The sequence below is a fragment of the Capricornis sumatraensis genome, chromosome 1 (genome assembly GCF_032405125.1).
Source record: "Capricornis sumatraensis isolate serow.1 chromosome 1, serow.2, whole genome shotgun sequence".
Taxonomy (NCBI): domain Eukaryota; kingdom Metazoa; phylum Chordata; class Mammalia; order Artiodactyla; family Bovidae; genus Capricornis; species Capricornis sumatraensis.
This window is the reverse complement of record NC_091069.1, coordinates 212,137,404-212,161,256: the sequence shown is the minus strand read 5'-3', so window position 1 is coordinate 212,161,256 and position 23,853 is coordinate 212,137,404. Positions and strand designations below refer to the sequence as shown.

Below are 23,853 nucleotides of genomic sequence, written 5' to 3'. Positions count from 1 at the left end.
AGGAGGAGAAGGGGACGACAGAGGATGAGATGGCTGGATGGCATCACTGACTCAATGGACGTGAGTCTGAGTGAACTCCGGGAGTTGGTGATGGACAGGGAGGCCTGGCGTGCTGGGATTCATGGGGTTGCAAAGAGTCGGACACGACTGAGCGACTGAACTGAACTGAACTGAACTGAACTGATGGAAATTTTTGTCCATGGAATTTTCCAAGCAAGAATACTGGAGTAAGTTGCCATTCCCTTCTCTGGGGGACCTTCCCAACCCAAGGGTTGAACCTATGAATCTATGTCTCCTGAGCTGTCAGGCAGGTTCTTGACCACTAGCACCACTTGGGAAACCCATTAGCCATAAGGGAAATGCAAATCAAAATTACAATGAGATATTACCTCATGCCTATCAGGATGGCCATCATCAAAAAGAGAAGAGATACTAGATGCTTGTGAGGATCTGAAGAAAAGGGAACCCTTGCCTACTATTGTTGGTGGGACTGTAAACTGGTACAGCCATTATGGAAAAATATATGGAGGTTCTTCAAAAAATTAAAAATATAACTACCACATGATCCAACAATTGTGCTTCTAGGAATATATCCAAAGGAAAGAAAAGCACTAACTAGAAATGATAATTTCACTCTTATTGTTTTAGCAGCATTATTTATAATATCTAAGACATGGAAACAGTCTAAGTGCTCATCAATGAATGAGTAGATAAAGAAGTTACAGTATACATGTAATAGAATATTATTAAACCATTAAAAAAAAACACACACAAGAAAATCCTGCTATTTGCAGCAACAAGGATGGACCTTAGGCATTATCCCAAGTGAAACAAGTCAGATAGAGATTGACAAATACTAATATGATTTTAATCATATGTGAAATCTTAAAACGAACTCACAGAAAAACAGATTATATTTATGGTTACCAGAGGTGGGGGCGGGCAGTAGGTAGAACTGAAAGAATGAGGTCAAGAGGTACAAACTTTTGGTATATATATACATAAGTAAGTACAAAGGATGTAATGTATGATATGATGACTATAGCTAACACTACTGTCTGATATATATATATGTATGTATATATATAATATGTATGCATATATATAAAATGTATGTATATATGAAAATTATTAACATTAAATCCTAAGAATTCTCATTACCAAAAAAAATTGTTTTGCTTTTAAAAAACTGTATCTATATACGATTATGGGTCCTACATAAATTTATTATGTTCATTTCATAGTATATGTAAGTCAAACCACTATGCTGTACACCTTAAACATATACGCTGTTGTATATTAATTACATCTCAGTAAAACTGGGAAAAATAATTATTTAACCAGCAGTAATAATCTAGACTACCTTATTACAAATTTTGGATGCACAAAAAATAGAAAATATTGTCATAAGATTTTGTAGCATACAAAAATGTTTGATCCTAATTCATCATCATTAATACTCCTGTCTTCTTTGATAGTGACGGAACTAATTTATCTTTTGTCAATTAACTAGGTTTATTTTATTTTTTAATTTTTTCTGGCTGCACTGCCACAGTTTGCCAAATCTTAATTCCCAGACCAGGGACTGAACCCAGGCCCTCGGGAGTGGGAGCATGGAGTCCTACCACTGGACTGCCAAGAAATTCCCTCATTAGGTTTATTACATGAGCCGTAATACAGGCATATGTGCAGGATAGGGTTTGAATGCCAACATTTGTCATAGACTACTTTATAAAGATACAGGACTTCACTGTTGATTTCATTCACTAGGTGTAATCTTTTCTTTTGAGGTGGATCATTCTACCCTTTTGGTGCTCTTTTCTTCGGGAGGAATGAATGAGCTGCAAGATCAACAAGTAACGCACTTAACTGCTAAAACAGACAATAGGCAAAGCGAGAAAGTAGAGAAAGTTATCTCATCCTGGGGGATCCTGGCTCTGGGGGGCTGGGATGGCTCAGGATACACTGGAAGCAGCACCTGTCCCATACAGGCCATGTTTTCTCTAGCACTTTCCTGGAGTACATTTACCTTTAGTTGAAACTGCTGGTCCTGCACCAGCATTGGCTGCCTCAGTCTTAGCTGGGCCATACTGTTGCCTATGGCTGTAGCTTGTTCATTTTCTCTGCTATATAGCATTCCATTGTTGGAGGCTGCCATAACTTATTTAATTTGATGAATTCTTTTTTAACATCTCTCATTCCTCTAGGCTGCTCTGCTTGCAATGCAGGAGCCATAGGAGATGCAGGTTCAATGCCTGGGTTGGGAAGAGGGCACAGCAACCCACCCCAGCGTTCTTGCCTGGAGAATTCCACAGAGAGAAGAGCCTGGCCGTTATGGTCTAAGGATCGCCAAGAGTGACTTCAGACATGACTGAAGCAGTTTAGCACCTGTACACTCTAGGCTGCATCGCCACATAGGGTCCAGTTGATTTTTTGTTGGATAAATGGATACTAAGTAGATGATATGAAATAATAAGGGAGAGCTAGTTGGGGTCTTATTGTAGAGAAACCTAAAAATCTAGTAAGAAGTGTGCACTAGTTTCTTGGACAAACAAGCTTTAGGGAGGTGAGGTTAAAACTACAGAGTATGCAGGCAGTCTATTTGGATTTGAAGGCCAGTTCTACTTACTAGCATTTACTGGCTACGGAACTTGGGGCAACTTACCTGATATCTCTGTGGCTCAATTTCCTTATCTAAAATGAACGGGTATCACAGGAAGATTATAAAGATTAAATGAGTAAATCTAGTAAATTATAAATTGACTAGACCAGTACCCAACACTTAGTTAGTTCTATAGCAGTAATTGTTTAATAAAATGAGAATCCACTGTAGGTTTTTGAACAGGGAAGTGACATTTTTGGTGTAGGATGAAAGGGTAGTAAAGGGAGGGCCAGTGGTCCAGTTACTATTTAGCTACTGTTTTGTCAAGAGGCTGATTCTCATTGACCCAAGGTGAACTGACTGCACAGGAAATGCTAAAGAGCAACTCACCTGTAGAGAAAAAATTTGAAAATTAGAATGAGATATGTACATTTCCAAGATTCCATCCTTTGCCTCTACGGACAAATTGTGAATGGGTGGTTTGGAATTATAACCTGTAATTAGAAAACTTTCATCTTTTGTAATTATCAGTTAGCAAACTGTAGTTGCTACAGCAGTGGAATTTCAAACCAGCAGGAGAGGGATTTTTTTCCATTCCACTGAAATGGCACAAAGTAAGAACTGCCCTCTTGCCTATGTACATGGCTGGTCTGGTGAGATTTGCAGAAATTTCCACTGGGAGTTTCCTGCAGTGAAGTTGTCTGGGTTGTGCTATCTCACACACAACCTGATATCTATTCAGGTTATCTCATGGATCAAACTATGGAACAGTGAATATAAAGGTATCTGGGAGGAAACAGATGCTACACTCCAACAGCATAATTTGAAAATAGTATAAGAAAAGGAACATTTGTGGAGTAGGAAAAACACCAAGGATAGTGCAGAAGCCTGGACTAGATAACTTGGGAAGACCTGGCCACCCTAGGCTGAAGAGGCAGTGGGGGGGAGGGCTTATCAGAACCAGAAGAGGGCTAGAGACAGAAGATGTGGGAATTGGTAGAGGAGAAATCCAACTGCTAGCTCCCTGGTAAGGAGGGAGCTGTGAGAATGAATACAGGATAAATACCAGACTTTCCTCTTACCCCACCTCCTAATCTCCTGCCAGTGTACCCACTGGCTGCACCTGTCTGGAAGCTGGAAGGCATGGGAGTCCATAGATGCCTTCATAAGGGTCAGCTTTTCAAAGGTGCTGAGCAGGTGGAAAAGATAGGAATGGACATGAAGAGGCAAGTAACTAATGTTCAGCAGAAACAGAGAATTATGGCATGGGCCAGGTAGCCCATTTGGCTACTTCAGAGTCAACCTAATCTCATAAAACAGCTGTAATTAATATTAGTAGTAATAATTGATACAGTAAAAAAATGTGGCTTTTATCTACTGGGCATCTCCCATGGGCCAGGCAGTATACTCAGCACATTGCATACTTTATTTTATTTAATCTTCATAATAGTCCCATGGCTAGTATCAGTGCTATCTTGCAGAGTAAGAAAATTGAGATTTAGAGAAATTAGATGACTTGCCCCAAATCCTATAGCTCATAAGAAACATCAGAATTAAAGTTTAGTCTCATGTTTTCTAAAGAGAAGGTCCATGCTTTTTTTTTTTAGATGAATTTATTTGTATTAAATGGGAACAGTACAGAAATGATAGATTCAAAAGTTCAATTTTATCTCTGTCCCCCCAAACATGTCCCTTCTCAGGAGTTTTCACTGTTAATGGTAGAGTATGTCTCCTTCCAGACTCTTTTTTCTATATATTTACAAAGTTGCATATTTATAAGCACCTACATAGCTATTTTATTTTACAAAAATAAGATCATTTTGTTTATAATTTGTTCAACTTATTACTCTGGTCTTTTATTCCTCTTTGGACCCCTGCCTACCATAGTGACTTGAATTATGTTATTATTCTGTGGCTTAAATAGGTATAGCTACATAATTAGGTATAAAATTCCTTGTGCTTCTAGGTGGTACACAACTATAAAACAAGAATAAATTAAGAACCAACAAAAGTTCAAAATAAAAATTAAACTATTGATGTTAATGTAATTCAGTTTAACGTATTTGAATTAAAATTGCCAATGTGTGTGTGCTAAGTTGCTTCAGTTGTCGCTGACTCTTTGTAACCCTATCGACTATAGCCTGCCAGGCTCCTCTGTCCATGCAATTCTCCAGGTGAAAATACTGGAGTGAGTTGACACGCCCTCCTTCAGGGATCTTCCCCACCAGCGATTGAACCTGTGTCTCGTATGTCTTCTGCATTGTCAGACAGGTTCTTTACCACTAGCACCACCTGTGAAGCCCTTAAATTGTCAATGGTTCAGTTTGATAATAGGAAGGACTATTAACAAAAGCATTTTCCATGTATTTCTACAATTACATGTTCTGATAGTGAACTTTTGCAAGCTAATTAGATCAGAGGGCTTTTCTTCCTAGACAGTACTAATGATTATATTACTAATCTGGATTAGTCTGTTTAGAGTGATACAACTCTTCAACAAACATTTCCCTCCTCAAACTATAGTTAAGCTTTTAGACTGCACAAAATGAGGTAATTTGGCCTATAGTTGACCTTGGTGCCTCATTTCCATTCTAGGTCTGCCTCCATTCTTTCATCATTAGACTGCTTCAGTAGAGTATGTTTTACATACTGCAATTTTCATGATATATAGCAAAATCTCAGTTTATTAAGTTACTTAAGAAATAGAGTTTTAGTCCATGAGAATGTCTTTCAGTTTTGAGTATCACTTCAAACCAAAGATTTATCTTTGTAATTGGTTAACGTAGGTACAATATCAGACATAGAATGTTGTCATTTGGATGTTAGGACATGCCAGCTCAAATGCATTCAGTTATGCCTATTAGCACATAGAAGTTAAATGCTATCCCTTCAGATGATCAATTAATAATAACCTGATTATAAACCACAGTGCAAAATTATGAGCTCTGGATTAGCATCTGCTGTTGGTACTGAGTGACCCAGATTGGGTCACTGTGTTATGTTTTCAAGAGTTTCAATAATTTGAGAATACAGAATTAGAATAATCTGAAGGTATTTGTGGATACCATTCCCTCCAACCCCTACCCCCTCACTCTAGTATAAGTGAGCATTTCCCAGTTTGAGAATCACTGTGCACTATGTTCCATGAATACTTTCCTGCATGGAGTACAAAGGTCATCAAGATTGGAGGCAGTTACCACTCTACTAGTTTGTACTGTGGCTTGAGCCCCCTTTTTCCTGTTTCAAGATATATTCATTCTGAAAGAAGACAGGGAAAATCATAATGGTGATCGTATTGGTAGGTAATAACCTCAGAACTGTATTATCCTGCTGTGTAACTCATCCAGGAGGCACTAGTGCCAGACATGTGTTTTTGTTTCTAGATCTTTCCTTGCAATTCAATATGAGAATATCTCATTTAAATGTCCCTTTAAAATGCTCCTTGTTTTCGAAGTTCCTGGTAGTTAAGAAAAAGACACAAAAAGTTAATTTACCTTTTTCCCCCCTCTCTCCTTTTCCTCTTTCCCTTTCTCTTCTCCTCCTCCTCTTACTTCTTTTTTCTAAAAAACATCCTTTGGCTATTTTCTTTGGTTTGGAAGTACAAAACAGACACATTCCCAAGTTGATAAAGGTTATCAGAGCAGAGCTATTACTAGACTTGGAGAAGGCAATGGCACCGCACTCTTACTAGACTAGGATCTCCAAGGTTCCCAGGGCTGTGCTATCCATACTAGACATCTGCTGAGGAACATAAATCAATGTCATATTAGGAAACATTCCTCTTTACTGAATTCCAGTAATAAATATAGTAGGAATGAGGGAAATACAAGCCACCGTTAGGCAAATACCACAGTAATAATTATTGCAGGCAAGATCTACTGATGGATAAAATCAGTTGTTGAAAGCTATTTCTAAACAGGATATTAGCAAAATTGCAAAGCTGTCTCTCCCTAGGGAAAAATGATAACTTGTAACAGTAATTTGCAATGAAGAAATCCAAATGGTCAAGGTCAATGTCACTGGTACTGAGACATAACAGTATTTCCTACCCCTTTATATAATATACTGAGAATTACACAAGATCACTTTTGCAGATATCTTGTCAAAAAAAGTGTAAACTTCTCTTTAATCATGAGATAACATCACTTAAACCCAAATTGAGTGATATTCTACAAAATAGCCATCTACTACTATTTAAAGGTCATAAAAGACAAGGAAAGACTGAGAAATTATCACAGGTTGGAGGCGATTAGGGAGACAGTCAAATGCAATGTTGGATCCTGAATTGATCCTGGAACAGCAAAAGGACATTAAGAGAAATACTGGAGAAATTCAAATAAGATCTATAGTTGTCAATTGTATTGACTGATTATTGGTATATTAATTTCCTGGTTTTGATACTTGTGCTAAGGTTATACAACATGTTAACATCAGAAGACAGTAAGTAAAGGCTATATGGAAACTGTACTACTTTTGAAATTTTTGAATTATTTCAAAATAGAAAGTTTAAAAAGAATAAAGACAGGACAGAGATTCTGTCTTCTTGAGAAGGGAAGAAACAGTTGAAATCTTTAGGCCTAACTTTAGAGGATCAGGCACGTTGATAAAATTCTTTGAGAACATCAGTATATTGTAGTTTGCATGAGGAATTTTACTGATTTATTTTGTATTCCCTTTCTCATTCTCCATCAAAATATCTTGCTATTCCTTGGCAAGTGTGATTTAAAAATTGTGTTGTTTTTTAAATGTAATTTTTTAAAATTCTGAGCATGTAATTTTTTCTGTTGAGAACTCATTTCCAACTTTACGGGAAGACAAAATGAGTTTTGATTCTCCTAGTTACCTATGACAATCTGCTTTGAGGGGCTGTATCTCATCTTTTAAATGAGTCACAGTTGTATCTAAATCTAATAAAATTAATCAATCATCAAGTGTCTACTTACCACTTGCTGAGAACTCAGAACATAGCTGCTGTCCTCTATTAAACTTATTAGCTCACAACATCTTTGAAGAAACAAGGTGAACACTGAGAAATCAGGGCAAAACCTTAAATGAAGCTCTGAATGAGATCCTGGTACAGGATTTAAGCACTGTTGGAGGAGAAGGGGTTAGGGACAGAAATGGTCATGTAAGTTTCCTGCACACAAAATTATTTGAGTATTAATGCATCAATTTATACATCTTAAATATATATATAATTATATATCAAAGGTAATCTCCATTAAGCTGTTAAAAAATAAATTATTCTATCTCAGTCTTAAATTGTGGGCAGAAATCCACAGATGGTAGAGAAGGAAAAGATTTCATAGAGAGAGAGAACGAACCACCCTGGGGTGGTCAATGACAGGGACAGCCTACCTAGAGTGGGCAGTGGATGTTGACCTGAGGTTGGATCAGTAAGCAGTAGTAGGGGAAGAGGGGAGGTTGGATTATGGAGATTCCTGAAAAGCAGGTCAAGGATATTAGAGTACAGGTCTGCTGCAAATAATAGAGAGCCTTTCCATGTTTGGGAATAGGGAGGCTGTTGTACTAACCCAGATGGGACCTGAAACCATGCTAGGTTTGCATGTTGATATTGGGGATGGAGAATGGATATGGCATAGAATATCATAGGAAACATTAAGATTTGATGAATATGAGATGTGAGGGAAATAGAAAGGAGTCACAGAGGACATGAAGCTTTTAGTCTCAGATGGGTGGATACCACTACCACTGACAACAGGAAAATCAGGAGGCAAAGGAATTTAGGGGAAAAGGATATCATTTTGATATAAAGTTTGAGAAATTGCAAGAGATTCAGATGGAAATGTTTTAATTATAGTTAAATCAACATTCATTCATTCAACAAACAGTTGCTTTGTGCTAGGATTTAGAATAAGGTGTTGAAGATTAAAACAAACCTGTGATATGGGGCTTATCCTTAGGGAATCTGGTAGAGACAGACATACATGCTATGTTTGTAGGGAGGATGAAAAGATTCTAGGGGCACAAAGGAGGTACAATTTCCCCAAGGTTTGGGGAGTATAGGATTATATTAGTAGCTCAGGCAAAATAGGAAAGATGTGAAATTTTTTGTCATTAGCAAGAAGTAGTAAGTGATATCTAAGAACGACTGAGTCCAATTTTAATGAAAAAAAAAAGGGCAGGTGATCAAGGTGTGAGTCTCATTGATACTCTCACTGAGAGAACAGGAGAAAGTTGAGAGTCAGTGATAGAAACAGAGAAAGTACTGGAAAAGTTGGAGAGTCTGTAGTGGTGTCACAGACACCAAGAGAGAGTTTCAAGGAGGAGAGAGTTTGCCAATTGTTTGGATTTGAAACAGATTCGAGGGGATTATTTCAGTGAAGTGGAAAGAAGCTGGCCAGTAACTAGAGAGGAAATAGAAGCATTGAGCACTCATTTGAAAAGTGTGTAATGAAAGAAAGTTGTACAATGGGAAGGTAACCAGAGTGGGCACCAAGAACTAGTGCAGTAAAATCTCCACTTGTTCACTCTACTGAAAAAATATGGATTCATTTACCAGGCACCGGAATGGGTACTTCAAATATATATTTCTCTTATAGTCCTCGTGACTTATTGAGTGGATATTAACTCTCCAGCAAACATTTACTGAGGGCTTCTTGGTGGCAGATAGCACTTCAGGTGATAATGATACAATAGTGGACAAAAGCAGTCACAGTTCCTTCACTCTTGGCACTATTGTCTGAAGGGAGAATTCACATTAAATAAATCATGTCACACTTATGAAAAACTGCTACAGGAAAGAAAGCATTCTAGTATGGGAAATAGTGATCATTCAAATAAGGTGGTGCTCTGGTTCAACTTTGTCCTGTGAAAAAAAGCTCTGCTAAACAAATTGACAGAGGAAAGGCCATGACATCTTCATGAAAAATGTTCCAATTTGCAGAAAAATATGCAAATCCCTTACGATTATACAGTGGAAGTAAGAAATAGATTTAAGGGACTAGATTTGATAGAGAGTGCCTGATGAACTATGAATGGAGGTTCATGACATTGTATAGGAGACAGGGAGCAAGGCCATCCCCAAGAAAGAAAAATGCAAAAAAGCAAAATGGCTGTCTAAGGAGGCCTTACAAATAGGCGTGAAAAGAAGAGAAGTGAAAAGCAAAGGAGAAAAGGAAAGATATAAGCATCTGAATGCAGAGTTCCAAAGAATATCAAGGAGAGATAAGAAAGCCTTCCTCAGTGATCATTGCAAAGAAATAGAGGAAAACAATAGAATGGGAAAGACTCTTCAAGAAAATTAGAAATACCAAGGAAATATTTCATGCAAAGATGGGCTCAATAAAAGACAGAAATGGTATGGACCTAACAGAAGCAGAAGATATTAAGAAGAGGTGGCAAGAATACACAGAAGAACTGTACAAAAAATGACGCAGATAATCACGACAGTGTGATCACTCACCTAGAGCCAGACATCCTGGAATGTGAAGTCAAGTGGGCCTTAGGAAGCATCACTATGAACAAAGCTAGTGGAAGTGATGGAATACCAGTTGAGCTATTTCAAATCCCCAAAGATGATGCTGTGAAAGTGCTGCACTCAATATGCTAGCAAATTTGGAAAACTCAGCAGTGGCCACAGAACTGGAAAAGGTCAGTTTTCATTCCAATCCCTAAGAAAGGCAATGCCAAAGAAATGCTCAAGCTACTGCACAACTGCACTCATCTCACACGCTATAAAGTAATGCTCAAAATTCTCCAAGCCAGGCTTCAGCAATACGTGAACCATGAACTTCCAGATGTTCAAGCTGGTTTTAGAAAAGGCAGAGGAACCAGAGATCAAATAGCCAACATCCGCTGGATCATGGAAAAATCAAGAGAATTCCAGAAAAGCATCTATTTCCCCTTTATTGACTGTGCCAAAGCCTTTGTGTGGATCACAATAAACTGGAAATTTCTGAAAGAGATGGGAATACCAGACCACCTGACCTGCCTTTTGAGAAATCTGTATGCAGGTCAGGAAGCAACAGTTAGAACTGGACATGGAGCAATAGACTGGTTCCAAATAGGGAAAGGAGTACATCAAGGCTGTATATTGTTATCATGCTTATTTAGCTGATATGCAGATTACATCATGAGAAATGCTGGGCTGGAATCAAGATTGCCAGGAGAAATATCAATAACCTCAGATATGCAGATGACACCACCCTTATGGCAGAAAGTGAAGAAGAACTAAAGAGCCTTTTGATGAAAGTGAAAGAGGAGAGTGAAAAAGTTGGCTTAAAGCTCAACATTCAGAAAACGAAGATCATGGCATCTGGTCCCATCACTTCATGGCAAATAGATGGGGAAATACTGGAAACAGTGGCAGACTTTATTTTTTTGGCTCCAAAATCACTGCATGGTGACTGCAGCCATGAAATTAAAAGACGCTTACTTCTTGTAAGAAAAGTTATGACCAACCTAGATAGCATATTCAAAAGCAGAGACATTACTTTGCCAACAAAGGTCCGTCTAATCAAGGCTATGGTTTTTCCAGTAGTCATGTATGGATGTGAGAGTTGGACTATAAAGAAAGCTGAGCATCGAAGAATTGATGCTTTTGAGCTGTGGTGTTGAAGAAGACTCTTGAGAGTCCCTTGGACAGCAAGGAGATCCAACCAGTCCATCCTAAAGGAAATCAGTCCTGAATATAGATTGGAAGGACTGATGTTGAAGCTGAAACTCCAATCCTTTGGCAACGTGATGTGAAGAATTGACTCACTGGAAAATACCCTGATGCTGGGAAAGATTGAAGGTGGGAGGAAAGGGGACGACAGAGGGTGAGGTTGTTGGGTGGTATAACAGACTCAATGGACATGAGTTTGAGTAAACTCTGGGAGTTGGTGATGGACAGGGAGGCCTGGCGTGCTGCAGTCCATGGAGTCACAAATAGTCGGACACGACTGAGTGACTGAACTGAACTGAACTGATGCAAATGGGCACACTGGGTTTGCTGTTACTTTTAGGGCCACTTTGATTGTGGACACTGATGTTAGATGACTTCAGGTGGAGACTTGTTCTGCTGCCCTCCTAGATGTTTTCACTCATGAGCGGTACCTTTTCAAAGTCAGAAATGAATCCAAGAATGTGCTCCAGTAGTGGTGAAGCTGGTGTTTGGCACTGGACACTGGATCAGTTTGACCAAACATCCCCCACTCCTCAACCTCTCTGCAACTTAGAACCTTCAGATGCCCCTTACCAGTGCTGGGAACTGGGGAGGTTTGGGCAGTATTCCTACTCCAGGGATGCTGAATTTTCTCACTTCAGTCTGGACTCCCTCTTTCTGTTCTCCTAGCTCCTGACTATTTTCCCTTTTGCCCAGATGCTGATGGTAAACTGAAATCACCTCTGACCGGTTTCTTGTTTATAAGTAGATTTTTGTCTGTGGAAGAGTTAGGTTCCCACCCTCCTGAAATTTTTTGCCTTTGCCCATCACCTGGCAGGCAGGCACCTTCAAGTTTCCCGGATATATGATCATCTTTAAAGCAGATAGACTTTTGAGCTGGGTTTGAGTGTCCTCTTATGGTAATTAACTCAGAGCCATCCTGGTGTGGCTTTGGAGAAGTGAAAAGTGTCCTTCCTGCCTTTCTTCTCAGAATTTCTCAACGCATTCAGGTAAATGTGTCTTACAAGGCTCGTATCTCCGCTTGGCTATGGAATAAGGCACTGTTGTGGTCAGGTTGAAAATTACTCATTATTATAATAAATTTGAAAATATATAACTGTTAAAGTCATGATCACCAAACCAGAAATAAAGATTGTGGTTCCCTCTTATTCTTTCTCTGATTAGCATGCTTTCCTATTAGCCCAATTCTCCCTAAACTAGGTCTCATAGTATAAGTAGAATCAATTTTTATTTGTCTGAAACTCACCAAAATGTAGCATCTTTTCCCTCACATCCTCATGGAGTTACCAGCTCATTACCTTTGATTTATTGGAGAGTCTGAAGTCTTGACTGTAAGAAGAAACTTTCCCTCACTCTCTTGTGTCCTGAAATGTTTGGCTCCAAATTTTTTTTGGAGCCAAAAAAATTCCTAATTTTTTGGAATCAAGAGTTTCATTAAATCTTTCCCTCCCTTTCTAACAACCCAAGGACATCACCTGGAAGTGACCTTTTAAAACTTTACACATGTAAAGTAAGCTACCATGATTATGATGGGACTGATTTTTTTTAGTTTCAGGAAAAGTTACTATGAATCCATTCGCATTATATTTAGGTTCATGAGTCATATCCACATTATGTCCCTGGTAAAAATTATGAAAAGCCACAGAAAATAGGAGAAAAGGAGCATATGAGTGTCTATTTATGGGTCCATGTTTGCTTTCCTACCTCGAATAGAAATACTTAACTCCACACTCTCTGGGAAAATTAGTCTTTGATTCAAAAAAGATGTTCTATGACAGCCCACCAGGAAGTCTGAGGAAGAGAGACAGGCAGGCAACCTGAAGGACAGAAACTTCCTCTCACGAGGAAGTAACCAGTTCCAAACAAAAGATGAGTCACTTGGTGCCACCAGAGGAAAGATAATTTAGCCATTGTGTTCATGATTAAGAAGCATTCCAATTCACTCATGGAAGACTTTTAGTGTCACTAGTGCCTGGAGCCAAATGTAATCTTTCCAAGCTGTGGTTGGGATGGAGGGTCATCTACAGAACAAGGTCAATTTGTGACCCTGGCTGGGCACTCTCTAGCTGAGCTTGGGTCCAGACCAATCTCCACAGTCACAGTTGCCCTGTGCTGTTATCATGGTGCCCATGAGCAGAGTTGCTGCAGCTCACTGAAGGCATCCACAAGGAAAATGGCTCGCAAGAGTCGGCGAAAACAAGCTGCTGTGCTTCATCTTGGGTCCATGCTATTGATGGTCAAGCAGGACAAGTCAAGGTGGTAGGACTGAGACAGGCTGGGACCTGGGACTCTTTACTGGAGGGCTTGCACTTGTACTTCAACACATATCTCCTGCAAACAGAACATAAACATAACTGTGCTCATGGGCAGGTAGGGCAAATTATGAACAATCAAATACAAAATGCCACAAACCAACTAAGCTTTCTGATGTGCTGAGAGCAAAAGCAGGGTCCTATCCATGATACCTGCACACAGCGCTACCAAGAGGGTGAGCAGACCACTTAAGCCACCCTTCTAGCCTGACCCGCCTATCTGCCTCTCCCCTCCCCCCATTTAAGGAACCAGCATGCCTTCCTTGGAGAGTGTGAGCAAGGGCACCTGTTCTTCATTTTGTCTCCCTTTGAAGCAGCATGAGTCCCAATAAAGCACTGCCTGAGTTCTTCATCTGGCCCTTAATCAATTTCTATTGATTAAAATAGAACTCCTTGGAACTTCGGGCATTGCCCCCAAGGAGCATCAGCACTTGTGCTAATGTTCAGGCAAAAAGACCCTCTACATGTCCAAGGACACTCTCCAGTTCTGCCAGGACATATTAGCATTTCCTGCTGCTCTCCTCAGCAGTGGCTAGAGATTTCTTCTTCACCACGTCCTCTCCCGGGTCTGCACTTCCAGCTCTGGGGGGTAACGTTACTACCCTAGGACTGAGCTTCTTTTACAGGTAATTTAGTGTTTTCTCAGAATTTGGGGAAGGGATAGTCAACTTCATTTACAAAAGGATGTATTCTGGAGTCCAAACAATATGATCAATTGGCAAGGGACAATCTTTTTATTAGAGAACAAACTGATCCTAACTCCCAATTTTAACATGACTAATTGGTATTTATCCCTAAATAACTCAGTGACTCAGGCATCACTTCACGTAGGAAGGCTTCTCTGAATTTCCCCACCTCCTTCCAAAGACACAGAGTCAGAAAACCAGAATGTATGCTCACCCTCTGTAAAATTATGTCTCAGTCTCAGAGTGCTTTCCATACTAATAGATCTCCTGTACTCACACAATCAGAAAATGATAGAATGCAAAAAAAAGTATGGTATAGGGGATGGTTGACCTGAATATTCAGAAGGTACCATTTCATCCAATGGTTAAACACATTTCTTTAGAGCAGACTGCCTTGGTTCACACTTCAGCTCAAGATAACTGACTGTAATCTTGAGCAATCACTTGACCTGTGCCTCACCTTTCTCCACCTGTAGAATAGGAATAAAGAGTATCTACCCAAGAGGGTTGCTGTGAGAATTTAATGAATTATAGGTACAAAATGCTTACAGCACTGCTTGACACATTGTAAATGCTACTGAAGTATTGCCAATTATTATTCTGGCATGTGGTTGGTCTAGTAAAAGAGGTAGAATTTGAGATGGAGCTCAAGGATAAGTGAGTTGGATAAAGACAACTTTTTACCAGGATTCAGGAACACACTTTTCTAAGGCTATAAATACTAGTGGTTAAGGTGATGTAAATAGTTGTTTTCATTTTATTTCTACTAGTCTCTATTCACTGCAGTGGTCTGGGAAAGTAATCCTTCGGTATTTGGCCCAGTGGAACTTACACTCCACTTCCCTACTCCTGAGCTCATAACAGATTCTGATATATTGATAATGGTGTTCTTTCCAATGAGAAGATGCAACCTTAGAATGCAACTCCCTGCCAATGATTGGAGGAACCAAAAAGATAAAACCACATACCGCATTCCCTGGTGAGTCCTTATTTCACCACAGAGAGACTTAGAGTCTAAAGAAGTTAAGCGACTTGCCCAAGTGTTACACAGCCAGCCAGAGTGAGAACTGGAACTTGGACTTTTCTACTCTTTGGTTGATATTTGTCATTCCATCATATATAATGGTATTTATTTTCCTAACATATCAGTTGGTTAGCTTAGTTCCTAATTAGAATGGCTTCTGACACCAAGTACATTGATGTAATTTTATTAATAAATGGTTAAATATACATATATATAAAATACATGTGTATGTATGTGTATATGCATCATCAGTAACAGAAGTAAAACCAATGAATCATTGAACTGGTAATCAGTAAAAGTTTATTGTGCTCATATCACAAAGATGGTTCACATACCAGGAGCCCTCAAACCAAAACATGGAATAAGGCTTAAAGTGTATTGCTAAAAAACAAATTATTCATTGGAAAGACAGTGCCTTTTTATTCTTCACCATGATTGGTTATAATATTAGAATTTTGTTAAATGTTAGGGAACTGGGTTAGTGGTTGCTGCATAATCTGTTTGGGGAAACAGTTGTAAGTTTTGCTTTTGATTTTCAGAGGCATAAGCAAGAAATGACCCAGGTCAAGTCGGTCTTGTAAAATAAAGTAAATTAAGCTTTGCTTGTATGATTGAACTGATTTTTTTCAGCTCAGGGAGTTTTCCAGGCTGGCCTCTGTTTGTTTCTGATTTTGACAATATCACATATTTATTAAAGACATGTAGATGCAAATAATTAAAAACAATAGAAAGCATGATACACTCATTCATCCAGGAGATGCCTGACACCATTGTAGTGAAATTCATAAGCCTTGCTTGCTCTGCAGCAGTGCTGATGGCACTATCTGTCTGGCTTAACCAAATTATTGTGACATGATCTTGTACTCAGGTTGCAAATTGAAAAGCTCCACCAGGCTCATCAACAGCAGACTGAAGATACTTAGAGCTTTGTGCCTATAAGCATAAATTGTGATATTTTACAGCTTTTAAATGATGCATGATGAAATGATTGAAGACATCATTACGTGGAACAATATCCAGCAGAGAGTGTGATATTCTTAATGATTTAGCACTTCAAGCCCTTATGGGAGTGTTAAGTACTTTTACTAAAGAACTGTAGGGAAGTGGTGTTTGTTACAGTTAAGAGTGAATCTAGACCAACAGTAGAGACTTGACCATATTGTAGACATGTTCAGGGAACCTGGCAAATGGGAGAAAGTAAGTGGAGTGTCTGGCTCTAAGCTGAATGTGAGTGATTTAATTAGCATTACTGAAACCCTGGTAAAGTGGTTCTCAATCTTTGCTGAATATTAGATTCACCTGGGAACTTTTAGCCCTCCCATGCTGGGGGCCTGTTCTAGGGATTGTGAATTAGTTTTTTGGGTGGGGCCAGGCGGTGGTGGTTTTCAAAGCTCCCAGATGATTCTAATGTTTAGCCTAAAACATGAAGCAATGATGTGGTCCTTGGGGAGCAAATGTAATCAATTAGCTTTTTTTCTTTTTGATCCTCCTTTTAAACAACTCTTGTGTAGGGATTGCTGTGAGAATAAATGTAGGAGCGGAGAGAAGGAGCAACAGGTAGGAAAATACAAAGATGGGGAATAATTTCTCAAAACCATCACCTACTTGTTCACAGTTTGGAAACTCTCCTTATAGATGAATCATTCAATACAATTTATAATGACAAATCATATCTGGAATATGACTCTATGCTTCCTAACATGGATTCGTAAAAATGACTTATTCATCAATTAAATTCACTTAATGAACTTTTGCAAGAATACATGGGGCAAAAAAGCATAGTCTCTACTCTCCAGAAATGACAGCTGGATAATTTTGTGGAAAATATCATAGGAGAGGCACAAAATATGCGTATTTGAGCAATGGACTTTTCTTCTTCCCTCTCCTCCTTTGGAGCCAGGTACTTTCTATGGTTCATGAAAATGTAACTTGGGCGGGGAGGATGGTACTGCCTTTGTATAAGGTGCAAGAGGTAAACTAACAGAAGATCATATTCAACAGCTGATTTTTTTGGATCTTTTGTCTATTGGCTAGACCAGGGCATGAACCCCCTTCCCTCTTGTTTTTAAGTCTGCTTAGAGCTGTACTTCCTCACCTCTGATTCCTCATTTTTCTCCCACCTGGTGGTGACAACTGAGATTGCAGTGAATGACAGTGAAACCTTCCTGGGGCTACATATAATACTTGACAGGGTGAGGGCTAGGAGGAGGTTAAAAGGACTGAGGGGCTATGGGGGATTGGGAGGATGGGGTATGGATTAGGTGTGGCTACTGAAATGCGAGCTGAAGCCCCCAGAGAGGCCTCTCGCATAAACCCACTATGCATTGAATGAATAGATTTTCTCACCTCAGCCTCAGGTAAAAGACAGATTGATTGCTCTTTGGGATTTTGTATAATTATTCATTTGTAGACTATATTATTTCCATAACAATGAGGGTTAATGCTGGGGTTAGGAAGGCCATAGGATTTCAGAGAGAGGTCAGATGCTTGTCAATAACCAAAGCTTCAGGAAGCTGAAGCTGGACTTTCATAGACTGTAGACTTTTCAATTGGAAAAGTCACTGGAGACACTTTACTCCACTCTGATTTTCTAATGAAGAGCTAACCTTGAGAAATAGTGATGGAGTGGGGGTGGAGATGAGGTGAGGCAGAGAGAACCTTATAGGCCAGGCTATAAGAGAAGGAAGATCAAAGACCCACTGGATAAAGGAGAGATCAGTTGCCTGATTATTCAGGTTTTAACATTGGGTAAAATTGAGTTATTTTAACTAAGGAAACTGAAATATTAATATGAACCAGATGTGAAGCATTTAGTTATGACTTATGTTAGAAAAAAAATAAAAGATTAGGGTAGTTCTTGGAGAGATAAGGACAGAGGGGCAGCATTGCAATTTACTTGGAAATATTGCTGTTCAGTCACTACGTCATGTCTGACTCTTTGCAACCCCATCAACTGCAGCATGCCAGGCTTCCCTGTCCTTCACTATCTCTTGGAGTTTGCTCAAACTCATGTCCATTGGATCAGTGATGCCATCCAGCCATCTCATTCTCTGTCACCCCCCTTTTCCCCTGCCCTCAATCTTTCCCAGCATCAAGGTGCTTTCCAATGAGCCAGCTCTTCGCATCAGGTGGCCAAAGTATTGGAGCTTCAGTTTCAGCATCAGTACTTCCAATGATTATTCAGGGTTGGTTTCCTTTAGTATTGGACTAGTTTGATCTCCTTGCTGTCACTTTGAAAGCATCAATTCTTTGGTGCTTGGCTTTCTTTATAGTTCAACTCTCACATCCATACATGACTACTGGAAAAACCATAGCTTTGACTAGATGGACCTTTGTTGGCAAAGTGATGTCTCTGCTTTTTAATATGCTGTTTAAGAAGTGAGGCCTTCCCATGTAAGCTCTGAAAACAAGAGGATAATGCTTCTTCCTTTTCCTTTTCCCTCTTCACTACTCTCCCACATTTTCTCTCCTCTTCCCTTTCTCCAGTCCAGTGTCATCACTGAGTGGCAATCCATGCTGAGTGACATGAGCCTCTCTCCAATCAGTGCTTCCTTAGTGATGTAGATGGTGCCACCCAAGGAACTCACCTGCTGTGTGTGGGGATGGCTGTGCCAGCAGAGGATGGAAGGTGGGGCATAGGGGTCTCTAGCCTCCATTTTGCAGTCTCCCTCTGCCCCACAATCAGACATCTGGGTTAAGTGTTACCTCTGTTAGAAGTAGAAATTCAACAATAAAAAGGAGCAATTTGAATTTTAAATTTCATATGGAAATGATTAGGAGTATGAACATTATCAATGGAATATGTCATCATTGCTATAAAAATAGACTTTGGCCTTACAGTAAAAGCAACTGTAATTTTATTTTGGAACTCCTTTTGCCTTCTCTTTCCTTATAATCTCCAAGAAAATAATTGAAATAAAAAATTGGTCCTCTCTTCCTTGCTAACCCCACCATTAAATCTCCTCAATACGATCACATTCATTATTATCAACATAATAATTCAAGAATGAATCAAAGAGAACCCAAACCCTGAAGTCTGCTCTCAAAGCCTTTTCAAGCTCTAGAATTTAGTGTTGGTTTAATTTAATCTGCAGGAATAGTGATGCTACTGGTGTTTTGGTTAGTCAACTTCGATGATGCAATATACCTAGAGAATAACATTCTATTTCATGGTGGAAAATTGTAGTCTTTCCTTTCAATCAGAAGTATAAGGACTCTTGATGAGATACAGTGAAGCTTCAAATGCTAGAAAAAGTAGGTGAAAATGTCGGGAGCCAGCGTGAGGAACTCTGCCTGTAGCAACGGTCATGAGGAAGGAGGCTCGGCATATGCAAAGGCAGGATTGAGCCTCAGGAGACGCCCTGTTCCCGAGCATCTACCCCCAAAACCAGAGTCTGCCTACTTTACTGCTTTATGCTGTCACCTACACCTCTGACTTTATGGGGGGCTGTCCCCCACCACCTCTCTCTGAGAAGGAGTTAACTAGAGCTCCAGTTAATAAGTTCCTGGGCGTGACAAGCGTGTTTCAACTTACAAACTCCTCTGAAAGTTCTGTAGCTTGCCTGACAGGCTCATCCGGCCACATGTGATTGTTCACAGTCTCCCAACCATGAGAGGCACAGGACGCTTACAACATCCTAGGAAAGTAGGGGCTTCCGAGGAGTCAAAAATCATTAGAATAGGACTGATTAAGGGTTTCATTTGTTGAGCCAATACTTGTTGCCAAGTCTTCATATCTTTTATTTGTAGATATAGTTGGCATGTAGAAAAAACAGGTAGTAGACCTGGTATTAGCAACATTAGATCTTTGAGTTAAGTACTTTCTTTGTTATAACCCACTGCACCTTTGTTCTACAAGAATGTAACTTTATTTAGTACTTTGAGGGTGATGCAGATTAAAGAAAAAAAACACTTCAAGGGAAAAAGAGTTTTCTGGTTGATAGGCATTTATCTAGGAAAATAGCCATCAAAATGTTAACAGGCCCCTTGGCCAGAAGATGATGTAAAACCACCTGGGACCTTTTGTATACGGGAAGGTATGCAAGAGGAAAGCCTGGTCTCAATAAGGGTCAGGACTGCTGCCCCTGCATAACTCTGCATATTCCATTATTTCTTTATGTACAACTTGGGGTATATAAGCTACTTTTGAAAATAAAGTTGTGGGTCTGGCACCAATGCTTGGCTCCCCCATGTCGTTCTTTTCTTCCTTTTCTGGCTGAACTCCCATCTGGAGCGTGGAGGCTCACCATGTCTACTTATTTGCCCTGGTTTCTAAGACCCACGCGAGAGGGAGCCCAAGGCGGGGCACCCTCTGCTATTCAAGCGGGCGCCGTTGGCCTATGTAGATGGTGCAAGTTCCTTGTCTTGGAATTTTATTGGTTTTCCACATAAACCAAGTTATTCAGCCTCTTTTCTCCACTAATTTTCCTACTATACTATTCTTTCCTAATCTCTCTTTATATTTCTAAATAAATAAGTTTTTCCTCGCTGACTCCGTCCCTGCTTCAAATTACCCTGGATCTACAGGGGCTGGACCCCGGCAGAAAATATATGAAATTTGTTTCCTTGGACCTCTCAAAAAGACATTTCTTTAGGGCAGCTAATCGCTCGGCAAATAACTTTCCCAAAATGAGGAGGAAGTTTCCTATAGATGATTTAAAAAAATACTTTATGTATTTAATGAAATTATTCCTTTGCTCCAACCCATAAGCAAGATATGTTGACGTTATTATTTGTTGACTTTTATAGCTCCAAAAATTACATCACATTACACTGTGTCTCTGTCTCTGATGCCACCATTTTAGTCTGGCTCTCATCTGTGTTGGCTCCACCTGCTCAGACTCATTCCATCTTCTCACATGCAACAGCCAGTGCCCTCATCTTAGAGTGTAAACGACCTCCCACCCCACATTGCTCACCTGCTGAAAGACTTGCCCTGAGAGAAGTTTGAATTCCTCTAATGCAGTCCCCTCTCTCCTATCCTCTTGTTTTCTCTCCAGCACTCTGCTGTTTCTTTCAAAAGACTTTACAATAATTTGAAAATAGTTCATTTGCTTATTTTTTATTATATCATTTTGCCCAGATTGTATGATTCATAAATTCAGGGATATTTCTGTCTTGTTCATCTTTGGTTCCTAGTGGCAATTGCAATAATGGAGATGATGGACTTTTCACACAGCATTTTTGAAATAAAAAATTTCAAGCATATACTATAGAGAACTTTATAACGAACACCTGAATACCTAACCCCTAGTTTCTATGTACTTTCTTCATCATGTGTTTATCCATCTCTCCATTCCTCTATCTACCCATCAACACATGGTTGACTTTTAATACATTTGTTGAATGAATGGGTAAATGAAAAATTTACCCTTTGGTAAATAGAAGTTGTATGTCCTAAGGTGACTCAACACAAACACTACACTTCCTTGTTTCTGTGTGGACACAGGGTATGGGGAACTATGTTATGTTCCACACTACATGTATCTGTTTAGCTCTGTACTGGGCATTGGGCTAGAAAACTGAGGAGGCCAGAAAAATGAGAAATAAGGACAAATTTCCTGCCTTTCAGGGGCACATGCTTGAATAGTGAGAAGATCCAGATATATTAGTATCTGATAGAACAAGAAAGAAGTAGAGAATGTAGAATAGAGATTTTTTTTTTCTTTTTGCATGCATGACTTGTTAATAAAGACCAACCAGTGCTATCTCAATGTTAAAACTGCCCGATTTCTTGGCCTTTTATGTTTGTTGTTGCACAAGTAGGCAGAAACAATTGTTGACTTGGCCAATACCAATGAAGGAATATTTTATGATTCTTAGTTCAGTGAGTGACAAATGCAAGCCCATTGGAACCATGAAACTCTTAGCTTTTTGTTTTTTTTTTAACTTCTGTACATACCATTGAAATATACACATTATAGAAGCAAAGGAAAACATATAAAAAGTATTGCTTATTTAGGCTAACTATGGTCAAGGTAAAGAGCATCTCTGCCTAGTCTGCAAAATTGACAGAGAAGAGCAGGTAGAGCTTTCTTCCTTCTGCATGCAAATAGTTTTTTTTTCAAACTACGGTCGATTATATCTTTTGGACCCTGCATTTATTATTTTGATTACTCAGAGGAAATGCTTACCTTTGAAGTGACATCCTCGGGCAGTGCTTCGCAATATCCTTTATTAAGCTTTACTGTGTCTATTCACATTTATTTTAATTCTTATTTTTAGAAGGAGGATTTTAAGAAGGTCAATGCATTTAAGAAGGTCAGTGATTGAATTCCAAGAGTACTTAGCAGGGGTCCATGTATATAAGGGGTTGAATCATTGTGAACTGGGAATGCATCCAAGTTTATGCTTAACTGAGAATACTCTGTGAAATATTTAAAAGGGAAAGCGTTCTTTTAAAACAGGCCCATGGGCTTGGACAACATAGAAATGGCGAACACAGCGCTGCATAAGCAGTAGAAGCAGAGCTGAGATCTGGGTTTGTTTTTCTTCTGATCTTGGCCATATCCTCAGCCCCTCACCCCTTTTATTGATGACATTCTTCTTTCTAGCATGTCAGGGACCCTCAGCCAATTAACTTTCATTTGCTCACACTGTCCTCCCATGGGCTTCTACGTGGCAAATATTTCAGGGCTCAGTATAGTCCTGACCTAGATTTGTTTCCTGGCTTTGCCACAAGTAGTTAAAGGACCTTAAACAAGAAATGTACTTTTTCTAAGTTCTAGGTTCCTTATCTGTAACTGGGAGACCTTAATACCTATTTGAACATATAAAACATGTCTGCCATGTAGAAGACTCTTGATAAATGTAGTCTTACCTTACCATCTTAAGATCAGTTGCCACCTTGGATTAGTAAGAAATGATGTTTGCATAGAAGTATGGATGTAAGTATCTAGATATTGAGTGCAATAGGAAAAAGCAAATCTGGAGGTGGATATTTTATTTATAAAATTAAACCTAATTTTATTTTGAAAAATCAACAAATACATGTTCAGATCTGTTTTAGCTTCAAAACATGTTTTTGTTTTTTAACAAACATGCAAGGTAATTTGGCATGCCAAACATCTTTCTCTCTAGCTCTCCTTGAAATTTTCTTTCATAACACAAAGAAAGGTGCAAATATTGTCCAAAAACTATTTATATTTTTACCCTCCATATTTACTAACATTAATATTTATTGAGAGGAAAGGAAAACTGCAAGGTTTTTTCTTTGGCATTCATATTTGACTCAACAGTATAATTAAAAACTTGTATTTGTTTCTAAGATAAACACTTTGAAGGAAATTTGATAAATCTTGTTTTTGCTCTGCAAAGGAGCCACTATATCAAAGCATTTAACTGAAGCTGTCGAGTTCCTGCTGGTAGAATATTACTTCCAGCCTATTTATTAGCTTTTCTTCCTGTAGCCCAATATATGATCCCTACCCCCCTCTCCACTGATTGAAAGCACAGAAAGGATGCAATTTCTTGTCTCTTTTTCCCCCCAGCATCATGCAAGGCAAGGCAGCATCACAATCACAATATCTGAATTTATTTTGATTATATATTTTTTCTTATGCTTAAAATTATTTTGTATTATAATACTTACTGGGTTATCA

The 23,853-nt window shown here is 39.1% G+C and overlaps 1 pseudogene; it reads right to left on the bottom strand.

The window, feature by feature from the left end:
* Window positions 1-13,170: 13,170 nt before the first annotated feature.
* Window positions 13,171-22,400, bottom strand: LOC138076681 (MAD2L1-binding protein-like; annotated as a pseudogene).
* Window positions 22,401-23,853: the final 1,453 nt, after the last annotated feature.